This window comes from Convolutriloba macropyga, unplaced genomic scaffold, assembly GCF_964194025.1.
Source record: "Convolutriloba macropyga unplaced genomic scaffold, txConMacr16.3 SCAFFOLD_508, whole genome shotgun sequence".
Lineage (NCBI taxonomy): Eukaryota > Metazoa > Xenacoelomorpha > Acoela > Convolutidae > Convolutriloba > Convolutriloba macropyga.
The window spans coordinates 87,501-97,500 of record NW_027450141.1 but is presented as its reverse complement, the minus strand read 5'-3'; the positions used below and the strand labels follow the sequence as shown (position 1 = coordinate 97,500).

General features: G+C 44.8%; 2 pseudogenes; both read right to left on the bottom strand.

The window, feature by feature from the left end:
* Positions 1-4,872, bottom strand: part of LOC142355654 (large subunit ribosomal RNA) — a 7,335-nt pseudogene extending 2,463 nt beyond the window's left edge.
* A 1,683-nt stretch (positions 4,873-6,555) lies between these two features.
* Positions 6,556-6,707, bottom strand: LOC142355658 (5.8S ribosomal RNA; annotated as a pseudogene).
* Between the last annotated feature and the right edge of the window lie 3,293 nt (positions 6,708-10,000).

Below are 10,000 nucleotides of genomic sequence, written 5' to 3'. Positions count from 1 at the left end.
TACACACTGGGTATGCAGTAGGTCTTGAGTATCCAGATTCGTTGCTGTGGTTTCAGGGGGGCTCTTCTCAGGTCATCTAGCTTCTTCTCCAGCTTCTTGATGGTGTTTGTCCTCGTACCATATGCCCCTGTCTCAATGCCCAGGTACTTGTAGAAGGACTCTGCTGTCATCACGGGGAGACCTCCTGCCCTGCTGCTGAACACTGTGTTAGGGTTTATCACTATCTGTCGGTCCCTTGGCACTGTGTCCACATCTAGGGTTGCACACTTCTTGGCATTGAGAGAGAGACCACATCTTTCCAGCCCTGTCTCCAGTCTGTTGATAGAGTCCTGAAGCCCTGTCTGCGTCTGAGCTAGCAACACAACGTCATCGGCAAAGGCGAGGTGATTCAGCTTTTCTGAGCCCATCTGGATTCCAGTCGTTTGGGGTAGAGTCTTCAGCACCCTGTTCATCACAAGGTTGAATAGGATTGGGGAGATGGGATCCCCCTGTCTGACCCCCTTGGATGGCTTCACCAAGCGTCTTGCTCCGTCGATCTCCAGAGTTGTGCCCTGTCTCTTGTAGCCCTTCATGATGTATCTGAGGATCTTGGGGTCTATGCCTGCTTCTAGTGCTGCTTCTGCCAGGGCCTTGTGGGTCACACTGTCAAAGGCCTTCTTCACATCTATGAAGGCCAGTTTGAGTCCCCGTCTCTGTGTCTTTGCCTCACTGATAATGCCCTGCAGCAGAAGAGAGTTGGTTGCCGTCCCATCTACCCTCTTGAAGCCCTTCTGTCTGATATTGTCGTCTAGGTCCTCAAGTCGTGCAGCTAAGCACTTGTGGAACACCCTGGCCAGTACACTTGCCACTGTGATGGGTCTGAAGTCCATTGGTTCCTGAGACCCTGCCACTTTGGGGATGAACACTGTTCTTCCACTAAGGAGCCACTCGGGTAGATGTTCAGCCAGCAGCCAGAGATTGAAGTGGGAGACCAACTTCTTGAAGGGGATGCAAGTCACCGTCTTCCTGCTCACCCTGTCTGGTCCAGGAGCTGTCTGTCCCATGGTCTGCACACACTTGGCCACTTCTTCGATGGTGATTGGAGTGACCCAACCCTGACCGCTGATTGTGCTTAGGTCTATTGTCTCTGCTTCCGTCTCAAGGAGCTGCTGCCAAGCATCAAGAAACCCTGTCTTGTCGGTGATGGGGTTGTGCTCACCAAACTTCTCCCATGACCCATCCATCACTGATGCCGCTGCCTTAGCCCTGTCACGTCTGTAAAGAGCCTGCAGTCTTGCATACTGGTGCCGTCTCATGCCCTTCTTGGATCGTCTAGGATGTTTGTGAGCCCTCTGTCCCCCATTCTTCCCTGGTTCTTGTGCAAGGGTTTGTAGCCACATCTGTCCCTCTCTCTCGACGTACTGGGTGAGATCGTCGTCCGTCATTCTGTGCCATTCACCCGGAGGAGGAAGAGCCAGCATCTCAAGGTCGATGCCCGTCTCAAGACAGTGTCTTGGTCTGTCTTCCTGCACAGTGTTTTCCTCCCTGTCATGTTCCTGCATCATTGCCACAAACTGTTGGTTCTTTCTCAAGCCCTTGAATGCCTCAGCGGATCGATGGGGGAACAGTCTTGCCAGTTGCTCATTCTCTTGCTTCTGGGATGCGGGATCAAGGCCCCTCATCGCGTCTCTGACCAGAGCCATTTCCTCAAGAGTCCACCTTGCATTAGATCTGCCTGTCTTCTGGGCCTGCATCTGGTGGTATGTATCTGGGTGCCTGCTTTTGGTGTGAAGTGAGAGACCAGTCTGTCCTTTGAAGGGTCCAGCACCACAGATTGAGCAGCACCAGTTGGGGGCTGTTGCTTGGCCACTCACGGGTTCCTGGGTGGGAGCCCTGCCCGCATGTGCTCCCTGTGATGCTTTCGTCTGTGATGCCCCTGACTTGTGACTTCTGGTCTTGTGCTGCTTCAGGCCGAGCTCACTCCTGAACGGACCCTGTCCGCAGATGTCGCAGGTCCACTTGGAGGCCACGTCTCCACAACTACTGGTGCTCACACTGTCTTGTCTGGCTGAGGCCAGATCTTTCTCATTGATTGTCTTCATCGTTGGGACTACTGTACCGAGGTACAGACTTTGGTTTTACCCAAAGTGGTTGGCGAACTTTTAAGGTGGTCAGCACACTTCACCGGACAGCCTTTGTTCTGGTATGACTCCGAAACCGTGGTTTTTAGTGGTTCGCCTTCCACGGACAGTCTTTGTTTTGGTGTGACTCCGAAACCGTGGTTTTAGTGGTTTGCCTTCCACGGACAGTCTTTGTTTTGGTATGACTCCGAAACCGTGGTTTGTTGAGTGGTTTTCCTTCCACTGGGCAAGTTTTTAAGGTTTGTCCATTCCGGGGACTATTGATGGTGTGCTTAGCTCAGCCACGAATGGCAGTTTCCAGCGAGACCTCGTGGAGGTTGCACACAGTCAACTAATCATCACAGTCCGGTTAAGAGAGTCATAGTTACTCCCGCCGTTAAGAGAGTCATAGTTACTCCCGCCAGAGAGTCATAGTTACTCCCGCCGTTTACCCGCGCTTATTTGAATTTCTTCACTTTGACATTCAGAGCACTGGGCAGAAATCACATTGCGTCAACACCGTTTCACCAGCCATCGCAATGCTTTGTTTTAATTAAACAGTCGGATTCCCCTTGTCCGAACCAGTTCAGAGTTCGAGTGTTTTTTGTGCAACAGAATAGACCTAAAGCATATCAGCTAGCAGTCAAACCAAACGCCAACAACCCGAAGGCCATCGCACGCTTTAGCAGACCGAAGCGTCAAACTAAAGGCTTGTTACACCCACTCCTCAGAGCCAATCCTTCTTCCGAAGGTACGGATCTATTTTGCCGACTTCCCTTATCTACACTGTTCCAAGACCAGAGGCTTTTCACCTTGGGGACCTGATGCGGTAATCGGTACGATTCACTCTCCTGACATCTGCTAAGCCAAACTTTTATGTGCCACCAGGAACAATTGGGACACAGCAAATGCTGCTGTGCTCTTGCACGCTTCGAGCCTTATCTCTGATTGAATCAATTCCAAGGACTCTACAACGTGTTATAAAGAAAAGATAACTCTTCCCCAAGGTCCCAATGACAAAGTTCGACCTCAATGACGTTGCCGTCTCAATGCCAGGAGAGTAAGTTCGGGAATTATAACCCGATGCTCTTTCGAGACTCAGCAGTTTTCAAGAAACCACTATTCAAGACTTTGGCATTAGCCTGTCTTTTAGAATCGACTAACTCATGTGCAAACGCTGTTCACATGAAAGCCTTTCCCGCTTCAGTCCTCAAAGTTCTCATTTGAGTACTTGCTACTTCCACCAAGATCTGCTCCATTGATCGCTTCGCGCATACACTTGCGTGCATACTTTAGCGCAATCAATGTGTCCTCCTACACATGAATATCATTTTTGAGCTGGTGAGGCTCTTTTTCTCTAATCTAACTTGCGTTAGATATTGATATTCATGGTTGGGTATAGGCCACGAGCTCTAGTGCCATCCATTTTCAGGGCTGATTGATTCGGCAGGTGAGTTGTTACACACTCCTTAGCGGATTTCAACTTCCATGACCACCGTCCTGCTGTCAGTATCAATCAACACCTTTTGTGGTGACTCATGAGCAAGTAGTTAGGCGCCTTAACCCAACTTTTGGTTCATCCCACATCGCCGGTTCTGCTTACCAAAAGCGGCCCACAAAAAGCTTGCATTCATAGTCCAAGTGCAATTAAGTCACAAGGACATCTCACCGATTTATAGTTTGAGAATAGGTGAAGGAAAAATTTTCCCCCATTCCTCTAATCATTCGCTTTAACCGATGAAATTGCTTTGCGAAGATTTTTCAATCTTGCTCAAGCTTTTGCTATCCTGAGGGAAACTTCGGAGGAAACCAGCTACTAGATGGTTCGATTAGTCTTTCGCCCCTATGCTCAGGTCAGACGATCGATTTGCACGTCAGAACCGCTTCGGGCTTCCACCATGGTTTCCCGTGGCTTCGCCCTGCCCAAGCATAGATCACCATCTTTCGGGTCGTGTGCTACTTGCTCTGGATCAGTCATGCAATAAGAGCAAAACCGTCCGTGGTTGCGGGACACCGAATCGGCGCCCTCACCACACAAAGTAGTGCAATTCATAAAAATTACACTGTTCACTTTCATTTCGCGTGTGCGCTTTCAATGAGCGACAACACTTGCAAGCAACTCACACTCCTTGGTCCGTGTTTCAAGACGGGCTGTAGAGAGCATTGAATAGGAAGTTGAGGTCAGACAGGCAATCAAGATCAATTTATCTCATTTTGTTTAGAATCAACAAGAAGAATTCCGAGGAAAACTTCTGCTCGATTCATTAACAAGATTTGCCAAAAGACGACAACTACACTACTCGGTAGCCGAGAATATAATATCAAGGCATTGAGTATGGTAACGCTCACTCCAGTTCCCCTTCAACAGTTTCACGTACTTTTCACTCTCTCTTCAGAGTGCTTTTCAACTTTCCCTCACGGTACTTGTTTACTATCGGTCTCGCTTTATAATTAGCTTTTGGAGAGACATATCTCCAGCTTCGAGTTGCACTTTCAAACAACTCTACTCATAGGAATGAGCCATTATGACTGGTATCGAAAATGACCTTTACAGGATTTTCACCTTCTTTGATGCTACTTTCCAGTAGACATCAGGACAAATTCACCAGTCTAGCATCAAACCATACCGGACACCGAGAAATGTTGCCATTTCTCTTCCCGATGAGCTTTTCCCTGTTCATTCGCCATTACTAAGGGATTCTCAGTTGATTTCTTTTCCTCCCCTTACTGATATGCTTAAGTTAAGGGGGTTCTCTCGCCCAATTCAGGTTATGTAGTTGATTGTCTCTTAATTGGTTCACTGACCAATATGAGACAGAAACCGATTCAGCAGTTTTGTTCGCTACTACTATCAAACACAGGTCGAAGTTTCCATTCAGTCATTAATTCCAACTTTCAAATGTTGTTGTTTCAGCTTTCGCTTACTAGAAGCAACATAATACTCGCTGCAATACAGACCTCGGGAAACCCTCACCGTGAATAAGGTTCACTCACATATTTCACTACATTTTGCGTGGGATTGGAGATGAGCCTACTCGTTCTTGCTCAGTACTAGGCTGAAAATTAACGAAACTTCGTTACAAACGTTCACATGTTGATGTTTCCGCTTTCGCGTACTCGAAACAACATAATACTAGTCTTTGTAATTTAGTTTCATAATTTCAACTGTTCTCATGCAGAATTTTTGCTCATTCTTATCCCAAATTTTGACCTGGCTACTAGTTACACTCCTTGTACTTATTGCAAAATGACCACAAATTTCAACAGCTTTCACATGTTGCTGTTTCGGCTTTCGCTTACTACAGTCAACATAATACTCGTTGCAAAATAAGTGCTCGGCATCTGCAATTTTCCAAAGACGAAGTTTCGCCAGTTCAATTTTCGCTCGCCAATTATGGCTACTAATTCACACGGTACTGAGCTCAACAACATTAAATTTGTTCAGCAAGACTTTCACATGTTGATGTTTTGGCTTTCGCCTACTAGAAGCAACATAATACTCGTCTTGTTAGCTCATTCAATGAGAATAGCTTTTCCCGTTGAGAATTTTTGCCTTCAATTGGCGTTGTAGTGAGTTTGGCTACTCAGATCACCAAATACTTGTGACAATTCGAACCAGAAATGTTTTCAATTTTCACATGCTGATGTTTCGGATTCAACCTACTAGAAGCAGCATAATACTTGTATTCAACAATTTCTGTATCAAATCCCAGTTTTCTCTGGTGCATCTTTGCCAAACTATTCCAAACTGCCTGAGTCTGAATACCAATTACAGGTACTAGTAAATGCACGTTACTAAGGACTATATAGTTCTAGGTTACTGTACACAACGACGTTCACATGTTGATGTTTCAGCTGCCGCTTACTAGAAACAACATAATACTTATCGTGCATACCTTTCCATAACTTGTCCTTTTCAGATGCATTAGTTTCCCTTTGTCTTGGCTTCTACAGTCAGACTGGCTACTAGTAACAGCACAGTACTAATCACATATCGTTCTACAGTTTGCAGACAACTTTCACATGTTGATGTTTCAGCTTTCGCCTACTAGAAACAACATAATACTCGCTGTATACATTTGTAGTTCTCTATGTAACTTTCATGTGAAGAAGTTTCGCCAGTCTTTTTGACTGTCTCAAATCTGAGTCATGCTTAGGCTACTAGTTGCTTCATAGTACTTATCGCCTCGAGATCATTGAACAAAACTTGATTTTCACATGTTGCTGTTTCAGCTTCCGCTTACTAGAAACAACATAATACTAGTCTCATTAAGTTCCGTCTCTTTGCAATTTTCTTATGAAGAAAATTCGCCATCACAATGACTCCAGCAGTTCTTGATCAAGGAATGCAATCATTGATCAGAATGCTATTATTTGAATCGGTTCTGCTTTAAGTGTTCCAATTTTATTGGAAGCACCAACAATAGAACATCAATGTGTTCAATCGAGAGTTATATAACCCTGAATCGGACGCAGTCAACAGCCGAAGCCGAGACCGCCTTTTGCGTTAGAGAGGTCGGTAAACAAATCTTGCGATTCATACCGAATTAACACATATAGCTGTGCTCCTCTTCGTAAAGCGAGCCAAGTGATCCCCTGTTGAAGGATGTATTTGGACCAATCTAGTAGCATTTGGTTTCCAACAAGCTCTCCCAAGTTAGCTTACTTATTGGGCTTTTCAACCAATTCGGTTGGCTACAAGCATCATCAAAGTACTAGCCACAGTTTGATCGCAAAATTCTACGACTTTCACATGTTGATGTTTCGGCTTGCGCTTAGCCTACTATAAGCAACATAATACTAGTCATATCATAGAGCGTGATCAGCTTGTGACGTTCTCATGATGAAGTTTCACCAACAGTGTCTCACTTCGAGCTTAAATCCAGCTACTAGTAACTACACAGTACTGACTGCAACGATAACTTTTATCTATACCTTTCACATGCTGCGCTTTCGGCCAGGGCCTACTAACGTCAACATAATACTCGATATAAACTTTTGTTCATGATGCAGCTTCCCCATGCAGAAGTTTCGCCTTCAAATGCTCTCTTGGCCATATGACGTAAGAAAAGGTTACTAGTAACATCACAGTACTAGCCACAGTTTGATTGCAAAATTCTACGACTTTCACATGTTGATGTTTCGGCTTGCGCTTAGCCTACTAGAAGCAACATAATACTAGTCATATCATAGAGCGTGATCAGCTTGTGACGTTCTCATGATGAAGTTTCACCAACAGTGTCTCATTTCGAGCTTAAATCCAGCTACTAGTAACTACACAGTACTGACTGCAACGCTAACTTTTATCTATACCTTTCACATGCTGCGCTTTCGGCCAGGGCCTACTAACGTCAACATAATACTCGATATAAACTTTTGTTCATGATGCAGCTTCCCCATGCAGAAGTTTCGCCTTCAAATGCTCTCTTGGCCATATGACGTAACACAAGGTTACTAGTAACATCACAGTACTAGCCACAATTTGATCGCAAAATTCTACGACTTTCACATGTTGATGTTTCGGCTTGCGCTTAGCCTACTAGAAGCAACATAATACTAGTCATATCATGGAGCGTGATCAGCTTGTGACGTTCTCATGATGAAGTTTCACCAACAGTGTCTCATTTCGAGCTTAAATCCAGCTACTAGTAACTACACAGTACTGACTGCAACGATAACTTTTATCTATACCTTTCACATGCTGCGCTTTCGGCCAGGGCCTACTAATGTCAACATAATACTCGATATAAACTTTTGTTCATGATGCAGCTTCCCCATGCAGAAGTTTCGCCTTCAAATGCTCTCTTGGCCATATGACGTAACACAAGGTTACTAGTAACATCACAGTACTAGCCACAATTTGATCGCAAAATTCTACGACTTTCACATGTTGATGTTTCGGCTTGCGCTTAGCCTACTAGAAGCAACATAATACTAGTCATATCATAGAGCTTGATCAGCTTGTGACATTCTCATGATGAAGTTTCACCAACAGTGTCTCATTTTGAGCTTAAATCCAGCTACTAGTAACTACACAGTACTGACTGCAACAATAACTTTTATCTATACCTTTCACATGCTGCGTTTTCGGCCAAGGCCTACTAACGTCAACATAATACTCGATATAAAATTTTGATCATGATGCAGCTTTCCCATGCAGAAGTTTCGCCTTCAAATGCTCTCTTGGCCATATGACGGAACACCAGGTTACTAGTAACATCACAGTACTAGCCACAGTTTGATTGCAAAATTCTACGACTTTCACATGTTGATGTTTCGGCTTGCGCTTAGCCTACTAGAAGCAACATAATACTAGTCATATCATAGAGCGTGATCAGCTTGTGACGTTCTCATGATGAAGTTTCACCAATAGTGTTTCATTCGAATTGGTTCTGCTTTAAGCTCTCCAATTGTTTTGGATGAACCAGTTTTGCCCTTCGAAGCCACTTTTGTGAGCTTTTGTGGGTCTTTACCAAGAGGATATACCTCAAGGCCTCTTTCAATTCCTTTAAGTTCTTTCAACTCCTTTACAGTTTCTAGGTTCACATAGCTGCAAACCTTATTTCTAGTTTTAAGTCTGGCCAACTTGGGGAGAGTTGGTGCAGACCGTGACCAATTCTAGTAGGATGCCACAACAAGAATGTGATCAACTTAGCTTGTCGATGAACCTGCCCCACATTCAAACAACTCTATCGCCTTTTCCTCGTATAGTTATATGCGAGGGCCTCTCATAGAGAGCGCTGTTAGCAACCTTTTCCACATAGACGATAAAGTTGTGAGTGTTTTGCACATGGCTGTTGTCATCACCACGTGACGAGTCAACTCAGCTTGACTCTCTACACTCCGACAAGCTTTGCACATACGCCTTTAGTTCAGTATGTGTCTTTAATCTGACTCCGGTGCCTCAAGCCGGAAAAATTGTCAGATTATGATCATTATCGGTTAGTCATCCCGATGCAAGATCGTATCGTACTGTCTTTGTCTACCTCCAGATTCCGAAGAACAGGAGGAGACTCTCCCAGACCTACATATCTGGGAGAATGTTCAGAGGGCGAGAAGCTGTGGATTACTCTCCCCTAAGAACTGACTAAACTTTACCCTCGTCCAAGGTAAGTTTATTTTAGCTAGCCTTCTATGTAAAGGATCTGAGGCTAAGCTGTGTTTTTTCGAGCCTTTGGCTCGGAGCAAGTTCAGTGGGCGCCCCGAGTAGCTCAACTCTTTCCCACTGAACAGCGCAACGCTCTGTCACTCGCTGGGATTTTTGCGTGTCGGTTCTAACCACGCGACTTGAGTTAGCTAAAGTTAGCTTGAGTTAGCTAAAGCTAACTCAAGCTAACTCAAGCTAACTCAAGCTAACTCAAGCTAGCTAAAGCTAACTCAAGCTAACTCAAGCTAACCCGAGCTAACTCAAGCTAGCTCAAGCTAACCCAAGCTAGCTAAAGCTAACTCAAGCTAACTCAAGCTAATTCAAGCTAACTCAAGCTAACTCAAGCTAACTCAAGCTAACTCAAGCTAGCTAAAGCTAACTCAAGCTAACTCAAGCTAACTCAAGCTAACCCGAGCTAACTCAAGCTAACTCAAGGTAGCTAAAGCTAGTTCAAGCTAACTCAAGCTAGCTAAAGCTAAGACAAGCTAACTCAAGCTAACTCAAGCTAACTCAAGCTAACTCAAGCTAACTCAAGCTAGTTCAAGCTAACTTAATGAAGTTAACCCAAGCTAACTTGGGTTAATGAAGTCAAACTCAAGCTAACCCGAGCTAACTCAAGCTAACTCAAGCTAATTCAAGCTAACTCAAGCTAACTCAAGCTAATTCAAGCTAGCTAACTCAAGCTAACTCAAGCTAACTCAAGCTAGTTCAAGCTAACTTAATGAAGTTAACCCAAGCTAACTTGGGTTAATGA